Source organism: Mustela putorius, unplaced genomic scaffold, assembly GCF_011764305.1.
Source record: "Mustela putorius furo isolate JIRA1106 unplaced genomic scaffold, ASM1176430v1.1 tig00000083_pilon_pilon_pilon, whole genome shotgun sequence".
Classification (NCBI taxonomy): Eukaryota; Metazoa; Chordata; class Mammalia; order Carnivora; family Mustelidae; genus Mustela; species Mustela putorius.
Window position 1 is genome coordinate 14,448,175 of NW_025421273.1, and position 27,708 is coordinate 14,475,882.

General features: G+C 45.7%; 1 protein-coding gene across 8 annotated transcripts in view; it reads right to left on the reverse strand.

Moving 5' to 3' along the window:
* The window catches only part of KIAA0232 (KIAA0232 ortholog), an 85,799-nt gene extending 58,388 nt beyond the window's left edge, over positions 1-27,411 (reverse strand). The window contains exons 1-2 of one of the 8 annotated variants that reach the window (XM_045075378.1): positions 27,186-27,396; positions 98-253 (exon numbers count right to left, since the gene is read on the reverse strand). The gene's annotated coding sequence lies outside the window, so the exon portion shown is untranslated. Of the gene's footprint in view, positions 1-97; positions 254-27,185 lie in introns of those variants that run through there. The other 7 variants (XR_006605344.1, XM_045075404.1, XM_045075374.1 and 4 more) reach the window with 7 other exon arrangements.
* Positions 27,412-27,708: the final 297 nt, after the last annotated feature.

A 27,708-nucleotide genomic window follows, 5' to 3' on the forward strand; every position in this document is an offset into this window, starting at 1 on the left:
TTTTCTGTCTTTTTTTAACAACAAACTTTAAATGGTTTCCATTAAGGATGCAAAAAATATATACAGGTATAATTAAATGCCTACGAAGTTTCTATACCACTTAGGTCTTCTTTAATTCTTGCAGGTAGCACGGGAGAGTGGAAAGTTCACGAACCTAGCAGTCATAACATCTAGGTTTTTGTAGTCAGTCTCATCTCTGCTACTTAATAGCTGGTTTTGTGCCCATGACTTCTTGGGGTCTTTTTTTTCTCATCTGTAAAACAGAATAATAAATACAAGCTCTCTCTACCCTTCAATGTCTCATAAGGTCGTTGCCAAGAGCAAAGGAGAAGCACATTTATGTTTTTGTGGCCTTTGCATTTCATAAACTGTCACACAAATGGAAGGTATTGTTACAAACTGCGCCCCTCAAACGGTTTATACCTGCTTTATTTTACACATCCCTTCAGTGACCAGATTATGAGAATAGTATATGTGTAAAAAATACTACTCTTCTGGAACAAAAAATTCTCGACTTCCTTACTATCCTTAAAACAAGCAAAAAACTATGAAATTTCCTTCACTGATAAGAACCTAGTTTCTAGTCACATCAAAGCCTTTCCTCTTGTTAACATGTTATTCTCTGCTACAAATTCAAATGTGACACTGCAAATAACTCAAGGTGGTTTTTTTTTTTTTAAATTTTTAAAGGTTTTATTTATTTATTTGACACAAGAGAGAGAGAGATCACAAGTAGGCCAAGAGGCAAGCAGAGAGAGAGAGGGAGGAAGCAGGCCCACCGCGGAGCAGAGAGCCCGATGCGGGGCTCGATCCCAGGACCCTGGGATCATGACCTGAGCTGAAGGCAGAGGCTTAACCCACTGAGCCACCCAGGCGCCCCACTCAAGGTGGTTTTAAGGTGCAGAGGACGAACACAGAAATACAATGACCCCCTTTGCTGCCCAGTTTTCTCTTTGTTTTGAAATGTGCACACCTGCAGAGCAGTCTCTGCAGAGAAACCACACCAGCCCCAAACAGCATAAATCCAGAGGACTTCAGCACACCCTGGGTGCTTTTTCTGTGGCCCAGTGTACAACTTCTAGAAATGCTATTTCTAATCAAGGATTAAAAATAGCCCTGGTGATGAATGAAAATCTACCCCCAAGACTGGGGCAACTCTGTGCAGGCTTGGGGATCAAGCAAAGCCTCCAGGCTTAATATTAGTCTAAGCCTGGAAGTCAAACTGCAGAGGGCAGGGGGAATACACATCATGCCCCCTGACTCTCTCAAGATACCCCCGTCCCCACTGCCAGAAACCTCACACCAAGCTGGTCTCCAGGAGTCAGGGCCCTGGGGTCTGGGACATTTAGGATTAGATCTGGGACTAGCATAACAAACTGAATTTTAAAAATAAAAGCACTGAGGGGAGGAGGGTGGGGGGATGGGGTGGCCAGGTGATGGATGCTGGGGAGGTATGTGTGGTAGTGAGCACTGGGTGTTGTATAAGACTGATGAATTACAGACCTTTTCCCCTGAAACAAATAATACATTATATATTAATTAAAAAATAAAATAAAAGCATTTAATTCTTTAACTATCTAGTCTATATGTTTCTGAGTCATATAATTAGTCCCAAATGATCTGTCCACTAAGAAAAAAAGAAAACAGATCTAGAACTTAAGTTATTACTAAGTACTTTTTCAACAAATAATTAAGACATGGTAAGGCCACAAGTTTCAAGTGAATGGCAGAATAATGAAGGCTCTTTTTACAGTGGGATAAAGGGTCAATTTGAAGGAGTTAACTGATCTTCCAAAATCTCTTTCCTTGTGTAACAAAGTTTCAAGAAATAAAATGGTGTCTTTCTGTCCTCTTTTTAACACCACACACATTCCTAGAAGTAATTCAAATTACAGCTCCATTTGTGTGCCTACAGAGTCATCTCAGGTGACTAGCAGCAGTGACTCCTAGAAGCTCGAAGAAACAGACATCCTATAGTCCATTCCTTAGAGCTCAAGCCAAGCTGACAAGTGACCAGTGGAATTTAAATGTCAAAGGGTTTCCTTTCTTCTTTTGTAGTAGGGCCCATGTATTTTCAGATGTGCTGAAAACACATTACGACTATTTCAAAAGCATCATCCCTTTCTGACATGGCTCACAGCTATCATCTGTGGCACTGTCTCCACTGGCTCGTATGGCAGCACAACCAGTCACAGAGCACCCGTCAACCATTCCAAACGGTGCTTCTCAGCACATAGTGCAAAGCGCAGGTCTTGTACATGGAGATCTGTTCAACCCATGGCCTCGCTCTTTTAGTCTCCAAGCACTTCTGCTTTTCTGTTCAAGTGGATCACATCTACTTTCATTACAGAAGCTGGTTAAAGTATTTTTCTAAATATGAAAACAGAAGGACACCCATACACAATTTCTCCACCTTAATATAATTCACAGTATTTCCATGTGGTCATTTTCAGTGGTTATTTTTCCTTTTCATAGAACTTAAAATGTTTTCTTATTTCAACAGGTTAAATACTAATACATACTTCTGTATTCTCTGCTTTTCACCTAACATTACATCTTCCCAGTGCTGTGCTAGGGTCCAATATGGCTATTTAACATTTTAATTAAAAATCCACCACAAGTGGGTGCCTGGGTGGCTCAGTGGGTTAAGCTGCTGCCTTCAGCTCAGGTCGTGATCCCAGGATCCTGGGATCCAGTCCAGCATCAGGCTCTCTGCTTGGCAGGGAGCCTGCTTCCCCCTCTCTCTCTGCCTGCCTCTCTGCCTAGTTGTGATCTCTGTCTGTCAAATAAACAAATAAAATTAAAAAAAAAAAAAAATCGGCCACACCAGCCACATTTCAAGAGCTCAAGGCCATGTGTAGCTAGTGGCTGTTGTGCAAATATAGGACATTTCTGTCACTGCAGAAGTTCTGCTATACAATACTGGCTTAGATTCTCTCCTATGTTGGACTAAGCAGAGTCACAGGCTCAGCAGAACCTACGCCCCCTCCTCCCTGTACCTGTGGACTGTATGAGACACTCCCCCTCACACCTGCAAGATGGGATGCTAGGCAGAGCCACTCTGAGACAGCACAGAGTACCGGAGGGGCAGTCTGAGAGAAATGGAAAACACTTGCCTTTGTGTTTGTTGGGTCTCGAATGTCATCAGGTCAAATGGCATTGCAGTAGAAAGTAATCATGGAGGGTTCAGAGACAATGTCAAACTGTATACAGAACAGCAAGGACCATGATGCTTACTGACAAAGCAAAAAGAAAACTGACAATAACCCGGATAAGGGCCAAATTTCAAGGTTCAAAATTCAGGAAGAAAGGTTATTTAGTCAAACAGGGTGGATTATGCTGCAGAAACAAACAATCCCCAAATCACAGGAGTCAGGTCCATCCTGGACTGGCAGGAACGCTCAGCATAATAATCACAGCACAACCACTCTGGGACTCTGCACACAAGATGACCGTGCGGTCACCAACCTTGAACCCTGTTAGTTCAGGAACCAGGGGCAAAGAAAATCTATATCAAAGCATGCACCAGTGCTTTGGAAACTCCCTCCCGGGAGTGAGCCCCCATCTCTCCAGCTAAAGCAAGTCTCATGGCATCATTCCAAGCAGGGCTCAGGGGGAGCTTGCCTCTCCGATGCCGAGGAGGAGGGGAGAGCAGTAACAGGTGTCAACAGCCCTAAGGACTACTTTAAGAGGCAAAATGTGGGACTCTTGATAGGAAACAACTTTAAAGTCTAACACTATTGAAAACCAGCTTCTCATCAACTTGGCTGGACTATTTGAAGGAGATAAATCAAAACACTGCCAAAACAAAAAAACAAACAAACAAAAAAAACAACCACACCCCACAAGAGACTAAAGTAACATGCTCAGGAAGGTTTCTGAAGGTGTGAGCACTGCTGAAACATTAACACCTGGCAACAGCCAACCCCTGCCCTATCTCCTCTAAGAAGCCATCCCTGACTACTTAATGCCACACTACTCACTTTCTGTGACACTGGGGGCACTCACTGTCCTCCCTGTTCTCTGCTTCTCGATGACACGCATTCACACTATTCTCCCAACAGCCTCCTGCATGTAGGTTCCTTCACAAGCAAGGCTGAAAGTTCCCCAAAGCCAAACTGTGAGATGTTCCACATGCTAATTAGCAAAATACTTAGGCCTTGGCAGGTGAGCAAAACTGTGTCAAACTAAACACTTTCCACATCTAAATGGAATAAATTCTGAGGGACAGCCTTGGGAAATACAATATTCCTAAGGCTAGCGTGTGTGGGAAACCACTGGGCCCCAGTCAAGTTCTCAGCTGCCAGGTGGGGAACAACTCTAGCCCAGGAGCCCTAGTTCACTCTTCCACCACTCACATGTGTGCTGGAGGCTTTGCATGTGCCAGATACAGGGCACACTGTTAGTGATACAAAATCAATGACCTTCAGGTTCATTCCCTCTGTATTTACCATTCTACGTTAACGGGCTTTGGGCTTCATCCTGAGGTAATCAACTTGTACTTCTTCCTGCTGAAACCCACTGTCTAACACCTTCCTTGATCTAGTTTGGTACTTTTGCAATTTATGCCTTCATATTTTACCTGGTCTTCTGCACTACAAATTTCACAATAAATTTGACAAAGTGCTCAATATTCAAGGGCCTGAATTACCTGAAACGGTCTTTTCATAATTCCTCAATTTTTGTATCAATGCAACTTTCACACACACACACACACACACACACAAAAGCCTTAAAGAGGAAGAGTCAAGGATATAAAAAATATAAGTAGGAAAAAAGAGAACAAAGAAAGTAGATGTTTGAACTAAGCTTTTAGATTCTACTACTTTTCACAAAGACCCTAAATATTTGCCCGACAGATCAGAGAGTGTACATTTATAATGAACTAATTACACACATGTACATAATCTCAGTGCATCGATTTGGAACATAAGGGATCACTCATTTTCTTTAGTAGGTAGCAGGCCTTCAGAGCTAATCTATGGCCAGAGGAGAAAATCCATAGAAATCAGCCTAAACCAGAACTCTTTTTTTTTTTTTTTTAAGATTTTATTTATTTATTTGACAGAGCGAAATCACAAGTAGATGGAGAGGCAGGCAGAGAGAGAGAAGAGAGGGAAGCAGGCTCCCTGCTGAGCAGAGAGCCCGATGTGGGACTCGATCCCAGGACCCTGAGATCATGACCTGAGCCGAAGGCAGCGGCTTAACCCACTGAGCCACCCAGGCGCCCCCTAAACCAGAACTCTTATCACTGAAAAAATGACAGGCTAAAAGCTGGTCATATGCACCTGGTTAAGCTTCTGTATCTGAAAAACTATGGAGACAGGGAGAGTCGGACCTACAATTGCTTCCCCATCTAGAAACGTGCCAAGTCCTAGGAAGTGAATAAGGCTTCTAAGGCAATATAAGCAATGAGACTAGTGTGGGACACGAGTGCTTTCCACGCAAATAGGAAGAACTGCATAAAGATTAAATTCCATTTTTACTAGCCAGGCTATCAGAAATATACTGACCACTATATATTCTCCAGTGACAATGAAAATTAATTCTTTTCATGAACGTAGGGTTGTTCTTATTGCTGAATGTATTACTCCAGAGTAACAGGAAATAGCAAAGGTCTTACTAAATTGCACACACGTAACAGACCTGGTTAATCTCTAAGGTGAAAAGATAAGAAAAAGGAAGAAGAGCTAGATAATGAGGACAGGTGAAATGAAAGGATCTGGTCGCACAGAGAATAAGAAGCACAGGACAGACTTCCAAAAGCAAAACAAATGGGAACTGTACCATGCGTGTAAAGAGACTCAATAAAAGAAAAGAACTTTTCAGTCCAGCCTGGAGAAACTCTCCCCCTGGTGTGCTACTGGCGCTTACAGAACCCAAAGTCTGGGCCAGCCTTTAAGTTCTTAGAGTCCTGGGGCGCCTGGGTGGCTCAGTGGTTTGGGCTGCTTGCTGCCTTCGGCTCGGGTCATGATCTCAGGGTCCTGGGATCGAGCCCCGCATCGGGCTCCCTGCTCCGCAGGAAGCCTGCTTCCCTCTCTCTCTCTCTCTCTCTCTGCCTACTTGTGATCTCTGTCTGTCAAATAAATAAATAAAATCTTTAAAAAAAAAAAAATAAGTTCTTAGAGTCCTAAAGGGGCTAACCAGAGGGAGATAAACTGCTTATGCAAAGTAACATTGTTTTATTTCTAACTTTTACTCTGAGGCCAGTTATTAGATGATTCATTCTCATCTGTTAGTATTTCTGGTTTGAAAGCTAGGCTGATGTTCCCAGACCGAAATCTCTTTGCAAGTTCCATTACAATAACCAGCATTTATCACTCATCTAGATCTTAATAATTGACACCAAAATTCATTAGCAGGACTGCAAAATGGCAGCTTTTATACCTTCAAAAAAGTCCTTACTGGAGACTTACAAAAATGTCGTTTTTCCCTAGAAAGGGCAAACCACACGTCAGGCACTTTACAGAATGAAAAACCATGCAGAAAGCCCTTTAGGTCAGAGGGCAGACAGTAAGTGCACACAGTGACATCTGAAAGCGTCCTCCTGCAAACGATAATACAGCTACCAAACAAAAGCCAAACATTAAAAAACAAAGTTCAGGGGCACCTGGGTGGCTCAGTGGGTTAGGCCTCTGCCTTCAGCTCAGGTCATGATCCCAGGGTACTGGGATAGAGCCCTGCATCGGGCTCTCTGCTCAGCGGGGAGCCTGCTTCCTCCTCTCTCTCTGCCTGCCTGCCTATTTGTGATCTCTCTGTCCAATAAATAAATTAAAAATCTTAAATAAATAAATGAATGAATGAATGAATGAATAAATAAAACAAAGTTCATTATTATGAAATCCTAAAAACAGCTGGAAAGTGATAAAACTAAATTTCAGAAATTTAGAAATTTCAATTAGGAGAAACTATATGGACCTTCAACTCCAAGAAAAATTTTCAACACTAAACAACTTTTTTAGAAACAAAAATCTAAACAAGCAGATTTTTAGAATTCCGAAAATGCAAGAGGCTCTACCATGATGAAAACCGTTTAGTCAAGGATGAAACATTTATTAAATAAGATACTAGATCACAATGGTGTATCAAAATAGTTTCTCTGAGCGATAGATACTGTTGCTTGTCCAACATCTATCTCTGTGCATAAAAATTCTATAGCTCCTGGGGCGCCTGGAGGACGGGGACTCAGTTTGTTAAGCGTCCAACTCTTGATTTCAGCTCAGGTCATGATCTCAAGGTTGTCAGATCGAGCCCTGTGTCACTAGGTTCCCTGCTCAGAGTTGAGCCTCGAGATTCCCTCCCTCTCACTCCGCACCCCTTCAACCTACCCCCAACCCTGCACATACACTCTTCAAAAAATTTTTTAAAACTCTACAGCTTTCAACTACTGATCTCAAATTTACAGTGATCTGTCTTCTGAGTTTCAGTAGGTGGGCGGAAAAAGTGGCCTGAAACTCTGAGGCTCACTGGTAAGACCATGCATTTTTAAAAAATACTAAATTAAAGCCATAAGCTAAGTGATACATATTACAGTTCTCCAAAACAAAACTGGGTAATAAGCAATAAAATTTTGGTAAGATTTGGTATCTCTCAATAAGAGATACCTAATTCAATAAAAATTTTTAGATGATTATCTGATACATATCCTACTAGTTAGAAATTTTCAATGATCAGAATAAAATTTTTTGATTTTGCAAAAAGAGATTCATTAGAGAACTCAGAATGGGTTCAAAGTACCTGTATTTTTTACCCATTAATTACATGCTTCAAAGATTAACTCAAGTCTTTAGCTGGGACTCTGAGGATAACTATGTACCTATAGTCCCTAGGAAACTATTTAAATGAATAGTGTCATCATTTAAAGTATAAGCTGCTACAATTCCCCTAAAGTGTATTTATTCTAGGTGATATAAAATTTATTATTTTGCTGTAGAAATTCTTCCTCTTGCATGAATTAGGGAAATACCAGAGCTGAAACAAAAGTAGGTTTATTTATTATTATTATAACTTTTAGTATGGTAGGTAATGTGCATCTGGACCCTCCAGGAAGAAAACAAGGTAGACAGCGTTTTCCACTCACTTAATTACAGATCTCTTCTGTGTTCCCAAGAACACACTTTGGGAAATAATTACCTTTTAAAATAGATTTACCATTTTCCCTAAGGGTCAAGGTATAAGACCTAGACCATCTAGGGTCCTCATATCCTTAATTTCCTAGGGTTGAAAAGTTAAACTGAAGATACCATTTAGGAGTAAGATTTTAAGTATTATAAATAAGTACATTTATTATCCTTTTAAAAATCATACAGGGCCACCTGGGTGGCTCAGTTGGTTAAGCGGCAGCCTTTGGCTCCCATCCTGTGGGATGGAGCCCCACGTCAGGCTCCCTGCTCAGCCAAGAGCCTGCTTCTCCCTTTCCCTCTGCCTGTTGCTCTGCCTACTGGTGTTCTCTCTCTCTGTCAAATAGATAAATAAAAACTTTTAAAATAAATACATAAATAAAAATATTTATTAAAAAATAAAAATCACATAAATTATATTGTGCTATACAGTAAATCAATCAGAACTCCATGGGATTGAAAGTTCCCAATCCCTCCCTTTCCCCCAGGCATGCCTCAGTCCTCATTCACAATCCCGGAATACCCACACTAAAGGAGCTGGGCCTACGTCCAATGCCTTCGACACACAGCACTTTCCCACAGCACACACTCCAGGCCTAGCAGCAAAGCAGGCACCTGAGATGTCGGGGTGCTTACAGCCCCTAAAATGATCCTGGGTTTACTTCCACTGCACAGAGCCACCAAGTTGGGTTTTCGTGGCTCTAAAGACAGAGGTGTAATAGGATGCTCATGGCAGAGCCACCACTAGGACGGAACTCAACTGGCCAGTGGCCCTGTAACACTGGAAGGCCAAGTGCAGTGCAGAGGCCACGCTCCAGGGGCTGGTGGAAGGGCAAGCTGACGGAGAAGCCCCTGTCGTTCATAAACATCTGCTGGGGTCACGTACAGCTGCTAAAGAATTTATAAATGCTACCAATTTTCAGTGTACTCTGAGGCATCCCTGAATCTGGGAAAGATGCTGAGAAGCTCCACTAACTCTGGGAGGCCAAGTGGACTGGCATTAATATGAATGTTTATCTCTGAAATTCTCCATCCATCACTGATAATTCTCAAGACCTAAAACAGAAATACTTTACAGACAATGCCATATCATCGAAAATATATTTTAAATAGCCAGTGGCCGGGACACCCGGGTGGCACAGTCGGTTAGTTATCCACTTTCTGATTTCCACTCAGGTCATGACCTTGAGGCCATGAAATCGAAGCCCGCACTCAGCACAGAGTCTGCTAGGGCCTCTCTTTCCCTCTACCCTCCCCACCTCCCCCATGCCCATACTCCCTCGCTCTCTAAAAATAAACATAAGTCTTTAAAATACCCAGCAGCCTGCACAGGTCCCAGCCTGCCTGAGGTCTGGGGTTTCTGCTTCGTAACACGAAGGAGAGGGTTTATCTTCTCCTCTGAGAAAGACTCCTACATAGCTGGCTTTAGCACCTTCCAGGAATAGGGAGGCAGGGGTTGAGAGCTCAGGAGCCTGGGTTTCAGCTGAGTTAGAGAAGACGGTGCTCACAGCCGGGAAGTTCAGAGTCAGGTGCAGTTACCTCCAGGATTCATGACTGTTAATCCAGCCTTGGTTTCATGACAGTCACAGAAGTGGATCCCTTAACAATAATGACAGTTTCAAAAAATAAAATAAAATAAAATGCACAGCAATGTAAGACACAAAAGTGAAAGATTTGGGGCTGGAATTTTACACTAATTAAAACCCTTCCCAGGGTGCTTTAGTGGCACAGTCAGTTAAGTGTCCAACTCTTGGTTTCAGCTCAGGTTATGACCTAGAGGTTGTGGAATCAAGTCCTGCATCAGGCTCCACACTCAGTGGGGAGTCTGCTTGGGATTCTCTCCCTTTCCCCCCACCCCTCCCACTCGTGCTCACACTCTCTCAAATGAACTAAATAAATCTTAAACAAACAAACAAAAAACCTTTTGAGGGCACCTAGGTGGTTCAGTCCATCAAGCATCCCACTCCTGGGTTTCAGCTCAGGTCATGATCTCAGGGTCATGAGACTGAGCTCCATGCTGGGCTCCATGCTCAGGGTGAGGAGTCTGCTGGTCTCTCTCCACCACTCCCCCAAATAAATATAAATTTAAAATGTAAAAAAAAAGTGTTTTTAAGATTATATTCATTCATTTGACAGAGAGTGAGAGCAAGCACAAGCAGGGGGAGCAGCAGAGGGAGAGGGAGAAGCAGGCTCTCTACTGAGCAGAGAGCCCAAAGTGAGGCTCAATCCCAGGACCCTGAGACCATAAAACAAGCTGAAGGCAGACGCTCAACCAACTGAGCCACCCAGGTGCCCCCAAATTTTAAAATCTTAGAAAAAAGAAAAAACACTTCTCCTCAAAGAACAGACTCGGCATGACCATCTGTAGAGCTCTATAGATGTCAAAACTCTAAAATTTCACTGATGGTGCCTGGGTGACTCAGTTGGTTAACTGTATGCCTTCTGCTCAGGTCATGTTAGCCCCACATCAGGCTCCCTGCTAACAGGAAGCCTGCTTCTCCCCTCCCATTCCCCCTGCTTGTATTCTCTCTCTCGCTGTCTCACTGTCAAATAAATACATAAAATCTTTTTTAAAATATTTTTTAAATTTCACTGATATGTTCAAATCATGAACATTACAAAGATAACTATAAAATAAAAAGTAGCAGACATGTACACTCACAAACACAACAGCAATATACATGCACAGCTGAGAAAAGGATATAAACAAGAACGGTTAAGTATCCAAACACTGAACACAAAGTCACCTTTCAAGTGACTCCTGTTACATATGAAGTTGATTACACTTTTCATATAGATTCTGGTCAAGCTTTCTATCACATGAATTATTTAATTTGGGGATTGGTAGTAAGTTCTCCACTCCGGTGAATATGATATCAGACACCTCTGGAAAAAAAGGTAATAATCCCTAGAAATATTTGATAAATAAGGGTAATCTTATCCAGTTGCATTTTCAGGTGCTACCAGTAACTAGAACCACAGGAGTGATTTGGGAGGAGTTGTGCTACAGATCCTTGTTTCAACCCCTCACTGAAAAGGTCAAAGACCTGTGTAGTTTATGCAGAAGTCACTACCTACAGACCAGTTCTCCACCCCCACCCCCTACCCAAGGGTCTGAGAACTTTACTACAAGAGCAATTGAGGGTAGGGTTTAAGAGAGGAGATGGTCACTGTGGTGGTAGACTTTGTCAGATCTTGCTCAGAGCCAGTGAATCAGAATCTCTGTTTTACCAAGTTCCCCAAGTGACAAATGTACTCATTTCCTTTAAGTGAGCTCTAGGTCCAAAGCGGAACTTGAACTCATGACCCTGAGAACAAGAGTCACATGTGTATGGACCGAGCCACCCAGGCACTCCCAAATGTGCTTTATTTTTTTTAAAAAAGATTTTATTTATTTTCTTGACAGAGAAAGAAAAAGACACAGTGAAAGAGGGAACAAAAGCTGGGGGAGTGGGAGAGGGAGAAGCAGGCTTCCTGTGGAGCAGGGAGCCCAGGGCTGGATCCCAGCAGATCATTACCTGAGTGGAAGGCAGCGGCTTAACAACCAAGACACCAAGACGCCTTTCCCCCCGCACCCCCGCCATGTACTTTAAAAGTTTGAGAACACAGGCCTTAGACCTCTTTCCCTACCTCAAGGTCAGAAAGAGGCTTGTCCGTACTTTCTTCTAAAAGTATTCAAGTTTTTCTCATATTGTAGCAAAGAGAATCATTGTTTCCAACCAACCCTTTGTGTTCCATTCATCCCATTCCACAGCAAGTCCCCACCATCATCCGCATGGGATGGACTGGCAGTGCCTCCCTCAGGCTGAGAACATGTCCCTGCATTGCCCCCTGTGACTGGTGCGGCCAGTGGATCACAGTGGACATGGCCTATACCATGTCCAAGCAGCTTTAAAAGTGATCACATGGGATTAGGCCTGGCTTCTTCTGCTATGAAAGGAAGAACGTGTCCCAGATGAGACTGCTTCCTCAGCATGGGTCTCAGGACAAGGGGACACCTGAAGGGCACCATAGCTATAAGTGGCAGCTGCCAATGTGTGATGTGAGCCTCGAAGAACTGTCCGGTGCTTAAGTCATTGAGATTCGGGGTTTCGGTCACTGCAGTGCAACCTTGTAAAATCTAGTAACACAATCACATTCTTAATCCACCTGTGAGTAACCTGTATCTAGGATTAGTGAAGCAGGCCCCTAACTGCATGTTTTCCTACGTGGAAACCCAGTTGCGCCCGTGTCCCTGATGGATCAGCCCTCCATCCCCATTGGTAACCGTACTTTTCTCCCAGATGCAAGCTCAGCATAACCACACGTCTCTCAGGGGCTCTCTTCTGTGCTCAGGACACCCACCCCCATGCCTACACCGCACTGCTGGAGCTACTGGACTTCTACACGAAGTGTCAAGATTCCTCCTTGGGAGTGTCTTCTCTGTGCCTGGCCCTGTGTTCACTCTTACAATTTTAGGATCTATCACCACATTCTGTGAGAAACCCTGCCGGGGTTTTAACTAGAGATACATTAAATATATAGATCAATTTGAGGAAAACAGACAGCTTTATACTGCAGAGTCTTCCCATTTATGAACAAGGACCATTTCTCCATTTATCTAGGTCTCCCCCTAGATCTTTCAAGTAAGTGTCCATGTTCAGCACACACATTTATTCCTAGATGCTAGGCCACAGACTCTCCTAGGTTTTATACAGAATCATCACCTGCAGATGACAATAATTTTCTGTTTCTAGCGCAGCAATCCTTGGAGAGGGCAAGGCCATCCTCTGGCTGTGCTGGCCCACTGTCACCTCGGCGAGACAATGAAGAGAAGCGGCCTCAGCAGGGTGTCCTCTGTCCTGTACCCGGCTATACAGGAAATGGGTCCACTCTTCCTCATTAAAACTGATGTTGTCCATAGGTTTTCTGTAGACCTCCTTTACCGGCTAGCAACACTGCCTTCTACTTGCAGTTTGCTAAGATCGTAGCTATAGCTGCCTAGTCACCAGTGTCTAGAGTTAGTGAACTAAAGGTACTTCCTTTCTCATAGCATAAATGTGGTTTTCCTCCAGCAACAGCAGAAGCAGATTATGTTTCTGGAATTTACTACCAAAGTGGTTCTACATGCATGCTCACTGCATTCCAACACCCCATGAGGTAGACACGTAATTATTCCCGTTGTACAGATGACGACACAGAAACTTAGAACAGAAACTTCATTTCTCTAAACACCAAGTAAGAGGAAGAGCTGGGATCTGAAAGCAGACTAAGCTAACCCCAGAGTGAAGCTCCTCACCGCTGCAGACTGTCTAGTAATAACCTACAGCTACCCAAAGGGTCCTTCCGGCCCCAGAGGGAAGGACTTGCACAGCAATGGTCTGTACCTAACTCGGTCTGTCCAGGAGGTACGTTCTGTGCGCAGTCCCACCTGACCAAGGATTTGCCTTCAGGAATCCTTCAAATCATCAAAGCAGGACAAATTCAAACGGGGGAAAAGGAAGGTAGGATTGAATATTAAATTCACATGAAATAGGTCCCAAAATTTTGAGATTGAGCTATTGTTCCAGGGACCCTTTTTAAGAGAGAAAGATGGGGCACGTGGGTGGCTCAGTCATTAAGCGTCTGTCTTCAGCTCAGGTCATGATCTCAGGGTCCGGGAATGGAGTCCTGTGTCGGGCTCCCTTGTCACCAGAGAGCCGGCTTCTGCCTCTCCCTCTGCCCCTACTTGTATTCCCTCTCTCTCTGTCTCTCTGTCAAATAAATAAATAGTCTTAAAAAGAAAAAAAAAAAAAGAGAGAGAGAAAGAAACAAAGAAGTTTCAAAATGTTTTATAAGGAAAAAGAAAGAGAAAGAGAACATGCCAGTGACTGGGGGCGGGGGGGGGGGCACAGAGCAGAGGGAGAAAGAATCATAAATGCAGAGCTTGACATGGGGCTTGATCTCATGACCTGAGTCAAACCGTGCTCAGACATTTAACTGACAGCACTACCAGGCACCGCCCCTGTGGGTCCTTCTTAATCAATATCAGCATGCTAAACAGCTTATGACTGTTTTCCAGAGAACCCATTTTCCAAAGACCCTACCTTGTGACACTAAGAAAGGAATTGACTGCCCCATCAAATTCAAGTGACCCTTAATTGTATATAAATATCAGAAGCCACCACCATTTGGTGACTCCACAAGACACGGCGGGGGTGACAGAGCAGCTTAATTTGGGGGGCAGTGGCGGCATGTTCTCTAGTAATTTTAAAGCTAGGAGAATGTCATTTCATTGCAGGCTCAAAAAAATCATCCTCAATGGCCCACGTCATCCATCTGCTCTGCAATGGCCCAGAATCCACATTTCCACTCCATGGAAATTCTACGTTCCAGGTTTAGGAACGTGGATATGCTGATCCAAGGATATGCTCATCCAAGTCCAAGGAATGAGAGTCACTTCCAACTAGTAGCTTCTTTACACTCTCTTCTAAACACTGGTCAAGCTACCTCTGTTCAGCCCCTAACCCAATGACTGATGCCCTTACAAGATGAGGGAAATGGTGACAGAGACCCGAGGAGGAGGCCACGTGCATCCAGAGATGGACAGGAATAAGGTGCATACAAGCTGAGGAACACCAGAACCTGAGACAGAGGCACAGACAGGCCTTTCCACAGCACCTCCCCAGGACCCCAGCCTCTTGACACGGGCCTTTCGGACCCCCAGCCTCCAGAACTGCAAGGATCTCTATCCACCGCCCAGACCGTGGCACTCCTTATAGCAGTCCCGGGAAACTCCTGCAGCACTTCCTACCGACACCCGGCTGAAGGCCATTTCTGCTCCTGCGACCCTGCCTTCTGGAAAGTGTATGGGATGGGACAGGAGGAGAAAGAAACCGGCAGGCCTCAGTGTCAGGAGCATGCTGACTTTTACTCCAAGACATCACCTAACCTAGGGCTGCTCAAACATCTCTCAAAGAAGCAAATCCCAATACTACACCTGAAACAGCTTATGGGGGCACAGGTGAGGAGCACGAGAAGTGCCGAAAATCCCCTCTCCCCATCCACCCCTGCCTCATGCCTAGAATCCTTTTATTTATCTGTTCATTCAATAAACATCTGAGCACCTGCTCTGTGCCAAGCACGGCTTTCACAGCATGGAAAAACACGGAGCTAAACCAAACCTCTGTATTTTACAGATGCAGCCAGGGGCCTGCAATGGGTGCAGCCCAGGGCCCCCATGGTCCAGCTGGGAAGCTGCTGCTGCTTCCACCACACCATCCACCCCTCACCTAACCTGCAGCCTTGCTGTCATACGGCTCTGAAGGATCACGGCAAAACCTTTTTACTTTGCATTAAGCCTATCTTTCTTAATGAAAGCTTTCGGTTTGGCCACGAGTGTTCACCAGCCCCACAGCCCTAGAGACACTTTGAGAAGCTGACAGCCCTAAACTTTGTGTCAGAGGGAGAGCGAGACCAGCTCTGACCCCACTTCAGCCAAGGGCGGACTGCAGGGTGCTACCCAATCCCTCTCGAAGCTCCCCTCTGCCTGCCCTGGCAAGCCTTGGGCACGTCTACTGGAGGAGTTGCCATGTCCATGACAGTTTCAACCCCATAGCTAGGGGAAAAATGGTTACAAATACAGTTCCTCAATGTGCACTTCTGTGTTTGGAAATGGGCGCACAAAACACGGGGGCAGCAAAGATACTGTGTAAGGGGAGGAATGTTTGCCTGACACTCATCAATGCAGCCCCAGCGTGGAGAGCAACATCCCGCCAGTGGCGCGGCCTGGGCCCAGCTCCTGGTCTCTGGGAGGCGCTCAGGGCAGGCGCGGCCTGGGCATGAGATCACACTGACGGAAGGAACTAAACAAGAGGGATGATAACAAAGTCCTCCCTGGGGGTAGCTGAGCCCACTCCCGGGGCCTAAGTGAGTGCTAACAGACACTCTGCGCAGTCTGGAAGGAGAAGGAAGGGAAGACATTCTTACAGGTGTCACAGCAGGCAAAGGCTGCAGGTGGGAGGGTGCCTGAGACCGAGGTTCTGAGGGTCACAGGAGTCACCTGCCTGCATGAACTGCGTCAAAGCTCTTACATATGCACCGACTGTGGTTCTTTGGCAAAGGGCACGTTACAGCACAGCTCTCAATGAACAGGCTGCATCCCCGTCTGGATGAAACTCACTTTAAAACAAAACCCAAAACAAGAGAAGTTAAAGGGAAAGATCCTGATCCTCCCGACTATCTCCGAGAGCTGTTCTGTCTAAAGAGCCAGTGACCGTACAGTGGCCGGGCCTAGCTGCTCTGATTCTTTTCCACGAGTTCTAGGGAAATTTTAGTGAGGCTCACTTGCCCACAGACCACAATTGTTATCACCCCCTCTCTTCTCCAGCTCCCCTCCTCCGCCAGCTCTCCAGACTGTCCTTGGACTTCCCTACCAACACTCGCTTCCTCCATTAGCACCACCCAGCTGCAAGATGTAAGTCACCAGTATGCAATTTCAAATTTTCCAGTAGCCACAGTAAAAAGGAAACGGGTAAAATTAATTTTAGTAATATATTTTATTTAACTCAATAGATTCATAATATTATCAATCCAAACATAATCAGAGTAAGACATCACTGATATTTTATATTCTTCCCCCACACTGAGTGTTGGAAATCTGGTGTATGTTTGACACAGCACATCTCAAATCAAACTAGCCACAATTCAAGCACTCAAAAGCCCTATGTGGCTCATGGCTAACTAACTGAACAGCACAGTCCTCACTGATGTCCAGTTCTATGAATTTAAATACCATCTATGTAGCAATTACTCCAAACTGTACTCTTTCTCTCAAGAATCCAGGAATTCTAGAGCCATCAAGCTACAAGACAGTTAGGTGTCTAACTGGCTTCTCAACTTATAATAGGTCATTTAAAAAAAAAAAAACCCACAAAAACTGAATTCTCACCACCAACAACCTTGCTGAGACCTTACCAATGTCAGCCAAGGTGACCTCCTGTTTCCACTGCTCAAGGCAAAAGCTTTGGCATCATCCAGACCCCTCATCCTCCTCTCAAATCCCATACCTAACCCACCAGCAAATCCCTAGTCCTCCCTTCCTAACACATCCAGAAGCAAGGTCCTTCGCCTGTTCTGCTCTCCCTCTGGACGACGCTCAGCTCCTCAGAGAGCTCCTATCTTTCCCCCTTACTTCCTTCGTTTCTCAGCTCAAGTGGCATCTGAGCAGAGAGCCCTTCCTTGTCTGCCCTATACAACACGACCCCCGTCTCCTACTTTATTTTTCCTCTTAGCAGGAGCTGTTGCTTGACAGTTGTACCCATTCGCTTACTCATATTGTCAGGACAGAACAGGGCTGCGGGTGCACGGGGAGCAGGGGCCCTCAGGAGAACCTGCTGCAGGGCCCAGCAGACCCACAGCCACCCGCTGCTGCACATTCAGAGTCCTCACGGTGCCCAGTTTTTAAGTAAATAAAGCCCCAAATAATCCTACATACCCACTAATGGTGCTCTGTTCAACTGAGCCTGACTGATGGTTCAATTTTATTTTCATTCCTGACTTGCCTGTGATGGGCTTAGGATTCATTTTACTAGATTTCAGAAAATGAAATCCCAGGGATAGGTCTGAAACTTAAACTGTTTCCCTAAAGCTTCAAGTAAAGCACACCTTAAAAAAACAAACCAATACAAAATCTAAAAACTGCAGTTCAGTACCAACTTCCTACTGCTGTTTTTACAGCTCCTTTAAAGACTTTTTCAGTTTGTAGCATTCTAGATTAGAGGTTTTTCAACAAAATACACACTGAGCTCACATAGTCTTAATTAGTAGTTTTTAAGAACACTTAAGAATGCTGTAGGTGCATTTATATAAGGCATTCCAGAAAGTCTCCAAGTTGGTAACCAAATTGTTAGTGGTGGTCACTCAGAGGTAGCAGCATAAGGAGGCACGAGGATGAGGGATGCTTCTTTTAAATAATGTTTACTGGACTAGGGCACAGGGTAGGGGGGCGGGGTCAGCTGGCTAAGCATCTCACTCTTGATTCAGCTCAGGTCATGATCTCAGGGTTGTGCGATCAAGCCCTGTGTCCGGCTCCACAATGGTTGTGGAACCTGCTTAAGATTCTCTCTCCCTGGGGCACCCAGGTGGCTCAGCCCGTTAAGTAAGCATTTGCCTTCAGCTCAGGTCATGATCCCAGGGTCTTGGGATCAAGCCCTGCATTGGACTCCCTGCTCAACAGAGTGCCTGTTTCTTCCTCTCCCTGCCGCTCTACTTGTGCTATCTCTCTGTCAAATAAATAGAAGTCTTTATTAAAAAAAAAAAAAAAAAAAAAAAAAAAAAAAAAAAGATTCTCCCTCTCTTCCTCTCCTCCCCCTTGACACACACACATCCCCATTTAAAAAAAAAGTCTTTATGAGACTGACATAATTGGCAGGGTCCAGTGCAAAGTGAAAATGTAGGCCCCTTATTCAAAATTATTAAGCATCAAGGCAGCTCCCCCTCTGTGTGCTCTCTGACAAATAAATATATATTTTTTAAATTCCTTAAAAAAAATATGTTCAGGGACACCTGTCTCAGTCAGTTAAGCATCTGCCTTCAGCCCAAGTCATGATCCCAGGATCCTGGGATCAAGTCCTGCATCAGTCTCCCTGCTCAGCGGGGAGCCTGCTTCCCCCTGTGCCTGCAGCTCCCCCAGCTTGTACTCTCTTGCTCTCACTCTCTCCCTGACAAATAAATAAAATCTTAAAAAAAAAAAAAAAGTGTTCAGGGTGTCTGGGTGGCTCAGTGAGTTAAGCCTCTGCCTTCCACTCAGGTCATGATCTCGGAGTCTTGGGATCCAGCCCCGCATCGGGTCTTTCTGCTCATCAGGGAGCCTGCTTCCCCCTCCCCGCTGCCTGCCTCTCTGCCTACTTGTGATCTCTCTGTGTCAAATAAATAAAATCTTTAAAAAAAAAAAAGTATTCAGCGACACAGAAGCCCACCCCATCAACTAGCTCAGTAAATTCTGGCACCTTCATACAATGGAATACTAGGCACATAAAAAAGCCACAGTGAATCAGACGTGAACATAAAGACCTGTGTGTGGGGATTTGGAGAGCACCCCAAACATAAAGTTCAAGGTTTGCTTAAACATGACACATTCTCGACAAGGACCCCCATTTTTTAGAAACATTGGCTTATTTTTTTGCCTAGGATACCCAAGAAACTTATCAATGTTTTCTTCAGTACAGGATGAGTACAGGAGGGGTAGGAGCATGAAAGGAGTCTTACTTTTCATCTTATAATCTGCTGCTGTTTTAGAACAATGTTTTGATGAATCATACAAAATATACTTTAACAGTTTTTTAATTTTTCAAAAATATTTATTCACTTAAGTAATCTCCACACCCAACATGGGGCTTGAACTCAAGCTGCACGACCAAGAGTCGTGCTGGCTCATGACTGAGCCAGCCATGCACTCCTACTTTAACAGTTTTAAATAAAGCTTTTAAATTTATAAAAACAAGAAACTCCTTTGCTGGTACCAGCAAAAAAAGTAAAAAATAAAAATGCAATCAATACTCAATTATCTATGGTGGTAACCAAATAAAGCAGTGGCAAATCACCACCACCAAAAAAAGAATCAAAAAAGCGTCTATTCTTTTTTTTTTTTTTAAGATTTTATTTATTTATTTATTTGACGGCCAGAGACACAAGTAGGCAGAGAGGCAGGCAGAGAGAGAAAGGGAAGCAGGCTCCCTGCTTTGCAGAGAGCCCTATGTGGGGCTTGATCCTAAGACCCTGGGATCACAACCTGAACTGAAGGCAGAGGCTTTAACCCACTGAGCCACCCAGGCACCCCAAAAGCATCTATTCTAATAGCCAAACTATGGAAAGAACCTAGATGTCCATTAACAGATGAATGGATAAAGAAGATATGGTATACACACTCACACACACACACACACACACACACACACACTGGAATACTATGCAGCCATCAAAATAAATGAAATCTTGCCGTTTGCAATGACACGGTTGGAACTAGAGGGTATTATGCTTAGTGAAATAAGTCAATTGGAGAAAGACAACTATCTTATGATCTCCCTGATATGAGGAAGTGGAGATGCAACGTGGGGGGTTTGAGGGGTAGGAAAAGAATAAATGAAACAAGATGGGATCAGGAGGGAGACAAATTGTAAGAGACTCTTAATCTCACAAAACAAACTGAGGGTTGCTGGGGGGAGGGAGGTCAGGAGAGGATGGTAGAGTTATGGACATTGGGGAGAGTATGTGCTATGGTGATTGCTATGAAGTGTGTAAACCTGGCGATTCACACACCTGTACCCCGGGACTAAAAATACATTATATGTTTATTAAAAAAATTTTTTTTAAATTTTTTAAAAAGCATCTATTCTATTTCAGCTTTCTCTCCACTAAAATCTTCACAGAAGATGCTAAGAAACAAAATGTTAATCAGACACCTAAGAAAAAGCTAGTGACTAAATAAATAAATTAAATTAAGGGTTTGAATAAATCCCCAAACTGGGCCAACAATTTTTTAAACAGCTCTGTACTGGCTATTAAGATTCCAAAGGTACTCTGGAAAATGGAACTGAGCTAGAAAGTAGCTCCTGGCTGAAAAGGAAAAGAAGTCCCTCCTCACCTTCCACCTCCCTATATTAACTAGGGTAATAACCGCATCACCAAAAATGAAGTCTGAAAATGCACTAAGCCACATTTCCTGATACTTATTTAGCTCCATGAATTTTTTCTCCACAGATAATGGGCTCATTTCACTCTGTCCTGAGCAACCACTCCCCTGTGCCAGGTACCATGAAGACTGCAGACAGTGCCCAGCTCGCTTCCAGTCACGAGAGGAGCAAATGTATGCACATGCACACACAAACACACACCTACAGTGCCTGTATTCACAGAACTCCCACTTCTAACTATAAACAAAAGCAGCACATTCTCAGGCATACTGTAATGATTAAACTACTGTCTTACTGCCATTATATCTAATACAGACACTAGTTCATCCACTGGGATAGCCCTATCATCCACAATTCTTTCAGGCAAGTTTTAAGAGAGATTTATTAGGAATATATAGATTTCCGGGACACCGGTTAAGCATCCACCTTCAGCGTGGGTCATGATCCCGGAATCCCCTGGCAGGCTCCCTGCTAGGTGGACAGTCCACTTCTCTCTCTGACCCTCCCCACTCTCGTGCTTTCTGTCAAATAAATAAATAAAATCTTAAAAAAAAAAAAAAGTTTCAAAATTGGGGCACCTGGGTGGCTTAGTTGGTTAAGCATCTGCCTTTGGCTCAGGTCATGATCCCAGGGTTCTGGGACTGAGCCCCATATCAGGCTCCCTGCTCAGTGGGGAGTCAGCTTCTCCCTCTCCCTTGCCCCTCCCCCATGCTTGTGCACATGTGCTCGCTCGCTCTGTCTCAAAAATTTAAAAAAAAAAAAAAATCTTTAAGAAAAAAGTTTCGAGGGGCGCCTGGGTGGCTCAGTTGGTTGGACGACTGCCTTTGGCTCAGGTCATGATCCTGGAGTCCCGAGATCGAGTCCTGCATCGGGCTCCCAGCTCCATGAGGAGTCTGCTTCTCCCTCTGACCTTCTCCTCGCTCATGTTCTCTCTCACTGTCTCTCTCTCAAATAAATAAATAAAATCTCAAAAGAAAAAAAAAAGTTTCGAAATTATAGCTGGTTTTCCTTACCTAGTTTCTCCCTCTCCAGCCAGGGGTAACAGTGATGACCAGACAAAGAAAGAGACAAAGAGCTATGTGGAAAGCCTAGTGACCCAGAATGCTTTGGAAGCAATACCAAAATCAGAATTTTAACAGTCCTCCAAATTCTAAATAGAGAGATTCTATCACTTAATAGTTACAAGACATATAAGATTAAAATGAAAACATTTGCTTTACTGAAAAATAACATAGTGTGAAATTTGACAATTCCCATTTCCACTGACTTTCTTAAGCCACAAGCAAAAAATCTGGTTCATCTACAGATAGGTCTGGTCTGCCTGTCCTCAGAATAATTTAGGACCACTGTCACTAATGTGCTCATGCAAGAGCCCTCTCCAATGAAGTACTCACTTCTCTGCTTGGTATCAAACTAATAAAGAACAGGATTGTAGGTGGAAAACCCAGAGAACTTTTTCTTTACACACACACTTAGAAGGATGCCCCAGGAACAATCTGTGAACATTGTTACAGTAAACTAGCACATACAATCTATCAACTTAGCCAACCACTAGTGTCTTCTACACCTGCTTAAAGTACTGGCTAACAGCTGCTGCTTACCAAGCATTTATTATGTGCTGGCCCTGTTCTGCATCATGGGCATGCATGAAGCTCTCACCGAGAACCATTCCAACCCTGCTTCCCCTCTGCTGAAATCAGAGACTGCAGGATGGCTGACTTGATTCCCTCAAGTATTTAATAAGTACTACATAAAAGACCACACTGCACAGTAGAAGAAATCAAGCAGTGGGGTAAGGTTTCCGGTCTTCCCTCAAGAAGTTTATAATCTAGGAAAGACCTCCACGTAAAGACTACACTAAAATGTCATAAGGTAAAATAACTGAGTGGGGGCATCAGTCAAGCACTGTGTGGGAGAAGAATGATAACGAGTTAACTCTGACAACCCAGAAAGAAGTTTCTTTCATGGAAGCAGAAGCATTTAAGCCAAGCTCCCAGTATTAAGGATTTTGATAGGAAGAGAAAGGCGCAAAGGATGTTCCAGAGTAAAGGAACTGGACAAAACAAGCACAAAAGTGGCCAGAAGCCTAGGCTGAAACACGAGGTGGAGGTGGTGAGAGAGGGGCAGTAGAGACAGGGCTGAGAGTTCTAGGAGACTAGGTGGCGCTGGTCTTACAGTGATTTCTTTACCACTAAGACCCGACTGGTGGTAGTGTCTCTAAGGAGAAAATCTTTGTAGAAGTAAGCCTACCAACAGAACTAGGCCATATCTCAGGTGCAGCAGAATGGCGGGGGGGGGGGGGGGGGGGTTGTGCTGAGAACCTCTGCAGCGCACACTGGAGACGGGGATGATGGGATCTGATCTACCCACTGTGCAATTCTGGCAACAGAACACAGGAAGACCAGGGAGACCAGAGAAAGGGAGGCCATCAGCAGGCCTACAGTAACAATCTACAGGAGTACTGGAAGGGCTCACTAGGGGAACTGCTGAGAAAAACGCTGATGGAAAAGAGACATGGGGGGTGGACCTCGTAAAAACCCAAGTTTCCAGCCTGGGAATAGTAATGAGGGAGACAAATGTGTGGCAAAGGCATCCTATAAGCTTCTATCTGAACAAGGACATGCCACACACAAAGTATAGCCACTTTAAGTGACGCTGCAGAGCAAAAATAGCACAGACAAGACTGCTCTCATTTCACAGAATAAAGACACTGAGGTCCAAGACAGATTTAACTGACTTGCCCAAGCTGACACAGGGGCAAAAGAGGAGCCAAGACACCAACCCGAGTCTTGCAAACCCAGGCCTAATGTTCTTTATTTTATTTAATTAATCAATTATTTATTTATTTTAAAGATTTTATTTATTTACTTGTCAAAAAGAAAGAATGCACAAATAGGAGGAGCAGCAGGCAGAGGGAGAAGCAGGCTCCCCGCTAAGCAAGGAGCCAGGTGTGGGACTCAATCCCAGGATCCCGGCCAGGATCAGGACCTGAGCCAAAGGCAGACACTCAACCGACTGAGCCACCCAGGTGTCCCCTAACGTTCTTTAAATAACCTTCCCAAAAACCAAGTTACTTTTTATATTGTAACAAATGTCCAAAAAAAAAAAAAAAAAAAGGGCGTTTTAAACAAAAAATGCTTTAAAAAGGAGCTTTAGGGAGGCCTGGGTGGCTCAGTGGTTTAAAGCCTCTGACTTTGGGTCAGGTCATGATCCCAGAGTCCTGGGATCCTGCATCCGCATCGGGCTCTCTGCTCAACAGGGCGCCTGCTTCCTCCTCTCTCTCTGCCTGCCTCTCTGCCTGCTTGTGATCTCTGTCAAATAAATAAATAAAATCTTAAAAAAAAAAAAAAAGAGCTTTAATCTGCTGGGAGTGCAATTTTATCTCAAAGGTAAGAAATATTCTGGGGCGCCTGGGTGGCTCAGATGGTTAAGCGTTTGCCTTAGGCTCAGGTCATGGTCTCAGGGTCCCACATCAGGCTCCCTGCTCAGCCGGAAATCTGCTTCTGTCTCCCCACTCCTGTGCACACACGCTCTCTCTATCTCAAATAAATAAAAATAAAATCTTAAGAAATATTTTAAAGCTTGTGCTCTCGTTCCCTCTACCCAACAAAGGGACTCACTTCCCAGTCAGCAGTGCAGGCTCATGGACCCTGAAGTTCAGACACAGAAGAGAAAGGTGGTTGTTTCTAGTTTCTATAAAAATCCCACCTGGTATTATGTGAGAGATCAAACATAATGGAAAAGAAATATTGTAAGTATTAAATACCTTCAATGTAATAAAACTATTTTGAACATTGTGGCTGGTACTCTTATGTTTGTTTTTAAAATACTTAGTAATAATAATATACTACATAAGGAGAATGACAGACTTTGACTTTATTTAGCAAACATTTGAACACTTTTGTGTTAAAGCACCTGAGGCAAGGTGCTGGGGGCAAAATAATGGTATGGCCATCACAGCCAGAGTTTCACATACGCAATGTAAAGTGATACAGGCAATGATGAAAGCAAAAGAGAGGGTTATGACTGCAGCAGTGAATAATTCACATTCACAGGGTTTCTAAAGGGCTCCAGAGCACATAAAATGGGGTGTGAACTTTTAAAAATGGGAGAGGGCAGGAGTGAGAGCACTGCAATCAGAGAAAAGGACATAAGCAAAGAAGGAAGTAGCGGGGCACACTTAGAGAATGGAGCATAGTTCCATTCGGTGACAGTGTAGAAAGGTGACAGAGCGGTCAGGTAAAGTTCAGAGATGATTCGGGCCAGAATGAGGGGCCCTGAATGTGATGCTCGTGTATCTGACTCCAGGCTCCAAACAACAGGCAGTCTTAGCTCTCTGAGCCAAAGACTGGCAAGATGTGATCTGTGTTTAGGAGAGAGGACTCTGGCAGCCAGGCAGAGAGTGCACAGGAAGGGGTGGAGAGGAATCTAAAGAGAGCATCAGCCAAGAGAGGAATCTGTGGCTTTACAAACTAGCACTAACTAATCTTGTATTTTAAAAGCAGAGGGCTTTTGACAGAATTACTTCACATCTCCCCTCACCTGATCACCCCAAGCACCCTGTGGGACAGGTATCATCATTCCTTCCGTATTACAGACCAGAAAACTGGCTCAGAGGCCATTAACTGCTCCAAATCCAATGCTGCTAAAACAGGGAGAAAAGGCAAGCACACTATGCAAAATAAAAAAACAATCCTACTGCTTCCGAAGCAAAAGTAAAGGTATATCATTAGAGAAATGCTAAAAATCCATAATTTTCTGAAATGTTGGCAGCTTGTGCAACAAATAAGCTAATTACCATTAAAATTATTACAGATTTGCTTCTTGTTTTTGCCATGTTAAAGACTTGTACTATTCTTTAAAAAGCAAGAATCCCTCTAATTCCACTTCCTATGGATTTAAATACTTAAGAGTAGTAATCTCCCCTCCACTGAATGTTCCAGTGGCCAAACAAACAAACATGAAAACTGATCCATGTGCCCAAACTCAAGAAGTAAACTACTTTTGAAATAATTAAAAATTCATTATTTAGCACATACAGCAATTCAATCTAGTATATACAATAAGGCATGGTTACAAAGAGCTTACCTAAAGGTAGGCAAAGGCACAATTTTGGAAATAGTTTTTGTCACAAAGAAAAGGCATAAAAAGGATTTTGAGACCCATTTAAGAATGGATCCATCCAAAACAACCAATGACAGAATATTTGACCTTCAGGATGCAGACTGGTAGATTTCCCCCGCTTTAAGTGCATAGTCTATGAAACGGTCCAGGAATTCTGGCATGGGTCTCAGACTGCATAGGAGAAATCTAGCTTGGGGATCTGATTGTTTAGTTTTATCCACAACATCACCTCCTATTAACAAAACTGCCTGCCCGCACCCCTTCACCCATCTTCTACCACCGGGTTGTCTTTTTTTCTTTTCTTTTTTTAAAAAAGCAAAGGCCCAAAGATGTAAAACCCATTCTTAGAAACTTGGGACAATGAATCCAAGCATCCCACCCAGCTCATTACTAGCAGGAATCACAATTAAATGATCCCAAGGAACCGCACGTCCCCTCCCCGCCTAATCTCCTACACCTTCTTCTAGATTAAGTCTCTACACCTCGCCCAGAGGCCCCAAACTGAGAAACCAAAACTGGGTTCGGCCACGACCTGGGCGGGGCGGGGCGGGGGGCAGGGGTCTCGTCCCGGGGAGCCCGGCGGGCCTGTCACCTGCGCATTGCCCGCGGCACGCTACCCCCTCGGGCGGCAGGCGGCCCTTCGCACGCGACGGCCCCGAATCCCGGGCCGGGGGATGCGGGGAGCTCCGCGAGCCCGCCGCGGCCCCGCGATTCCCGCATCCTGCCGGCGCCGGCGACTCTGCCGGCCCGCAGCTCTCGCCCGCGGCCGTAACCTTCGCCGGACCCCGCGCCCCGCCCGCCCCGCGCCACAGGCCCGCGCGCCCGTCACTCAGCGCCCGCCCCGCCCCGCGCGGCCCCTCCCCCGCCGGCGGACTCCCCGCCCGGGCCCCCAAAGGACAATGCTGGAGGGGAGGGGCGGAGGCACGCGCGGCCGAGGGCAATGCACCGGGCGCCCACCCGCCGGCCGCTGGAGAGACCCGCCGCCAGCCCCGCCGCCCCCGGGTCCCGCGCCCCGCCTCGCCTCCCAGCCGCGAGCCGCTCCCCGCGCGGCTGCACCGGCCCATTGTGCGGACTCATCGTCCGGCCCCGGCGCGCCCGGCGCGGAGCGCAGCCGCAGCGGCAGGGACTGGGGCCTCCGGGCCCCGCCGCACGCCCCGGGCCCGGCCGGGGTTCTCGCGGAGCCCCCAGGCCCGCCAGGGCAGTCCGGCCTCCCTCAGGCCGGCCCCGGGCCCCTCCGCGCCGGCGGCCGCCCCGGCCCGCACCCACCCGCCCCGACCCCGGCCCGCGGTACCTGCCGAGCGGCTGGGCGGCGCGGCGGCCGGCGGGGGCGCCTCCTCTCGCGGCGAGGGCTCCGAGCGGCTGCCGAGCGCCGGCGGCCCTGGCCTGCGCCTTACGTAAAGCGGCGGCGGCTCCGGCGCCACTCGGCGGAGGGCGGGAGGCGGCGCGCCGCGGCCGCTCCGCTCCGTTACCCGGCAACTGGCCTCAGCGCCCCGCCAGCCGGGCGCGCTCCATATCCTTCCGCCCAGCCGCCGGATTACATCAGCGCCCGCCCGCCCCGCCCGGCCCCGCCCCTTCGACCGCCCGGCCCCGCCCCCACAGCCGGCGGGCCCCTTGGGCGGGCCGCTCAGGGGCCCGGGGCCTGGCGGAGCCACTGGGCGGGGCGTGAGTGCTGGGGGCCGCCGGGAGGTGCAGGGCTGCGGGTGGGAGCCCACCCCACGTGAGGGCCGTCGGAGGGGAAACGCCCCCTGCGGAGGGGCGCGTGGGGCTGCATCGGGCGAGAGCCCCTCAGCTCCGCGGCTGCCCCTCCCCAGACC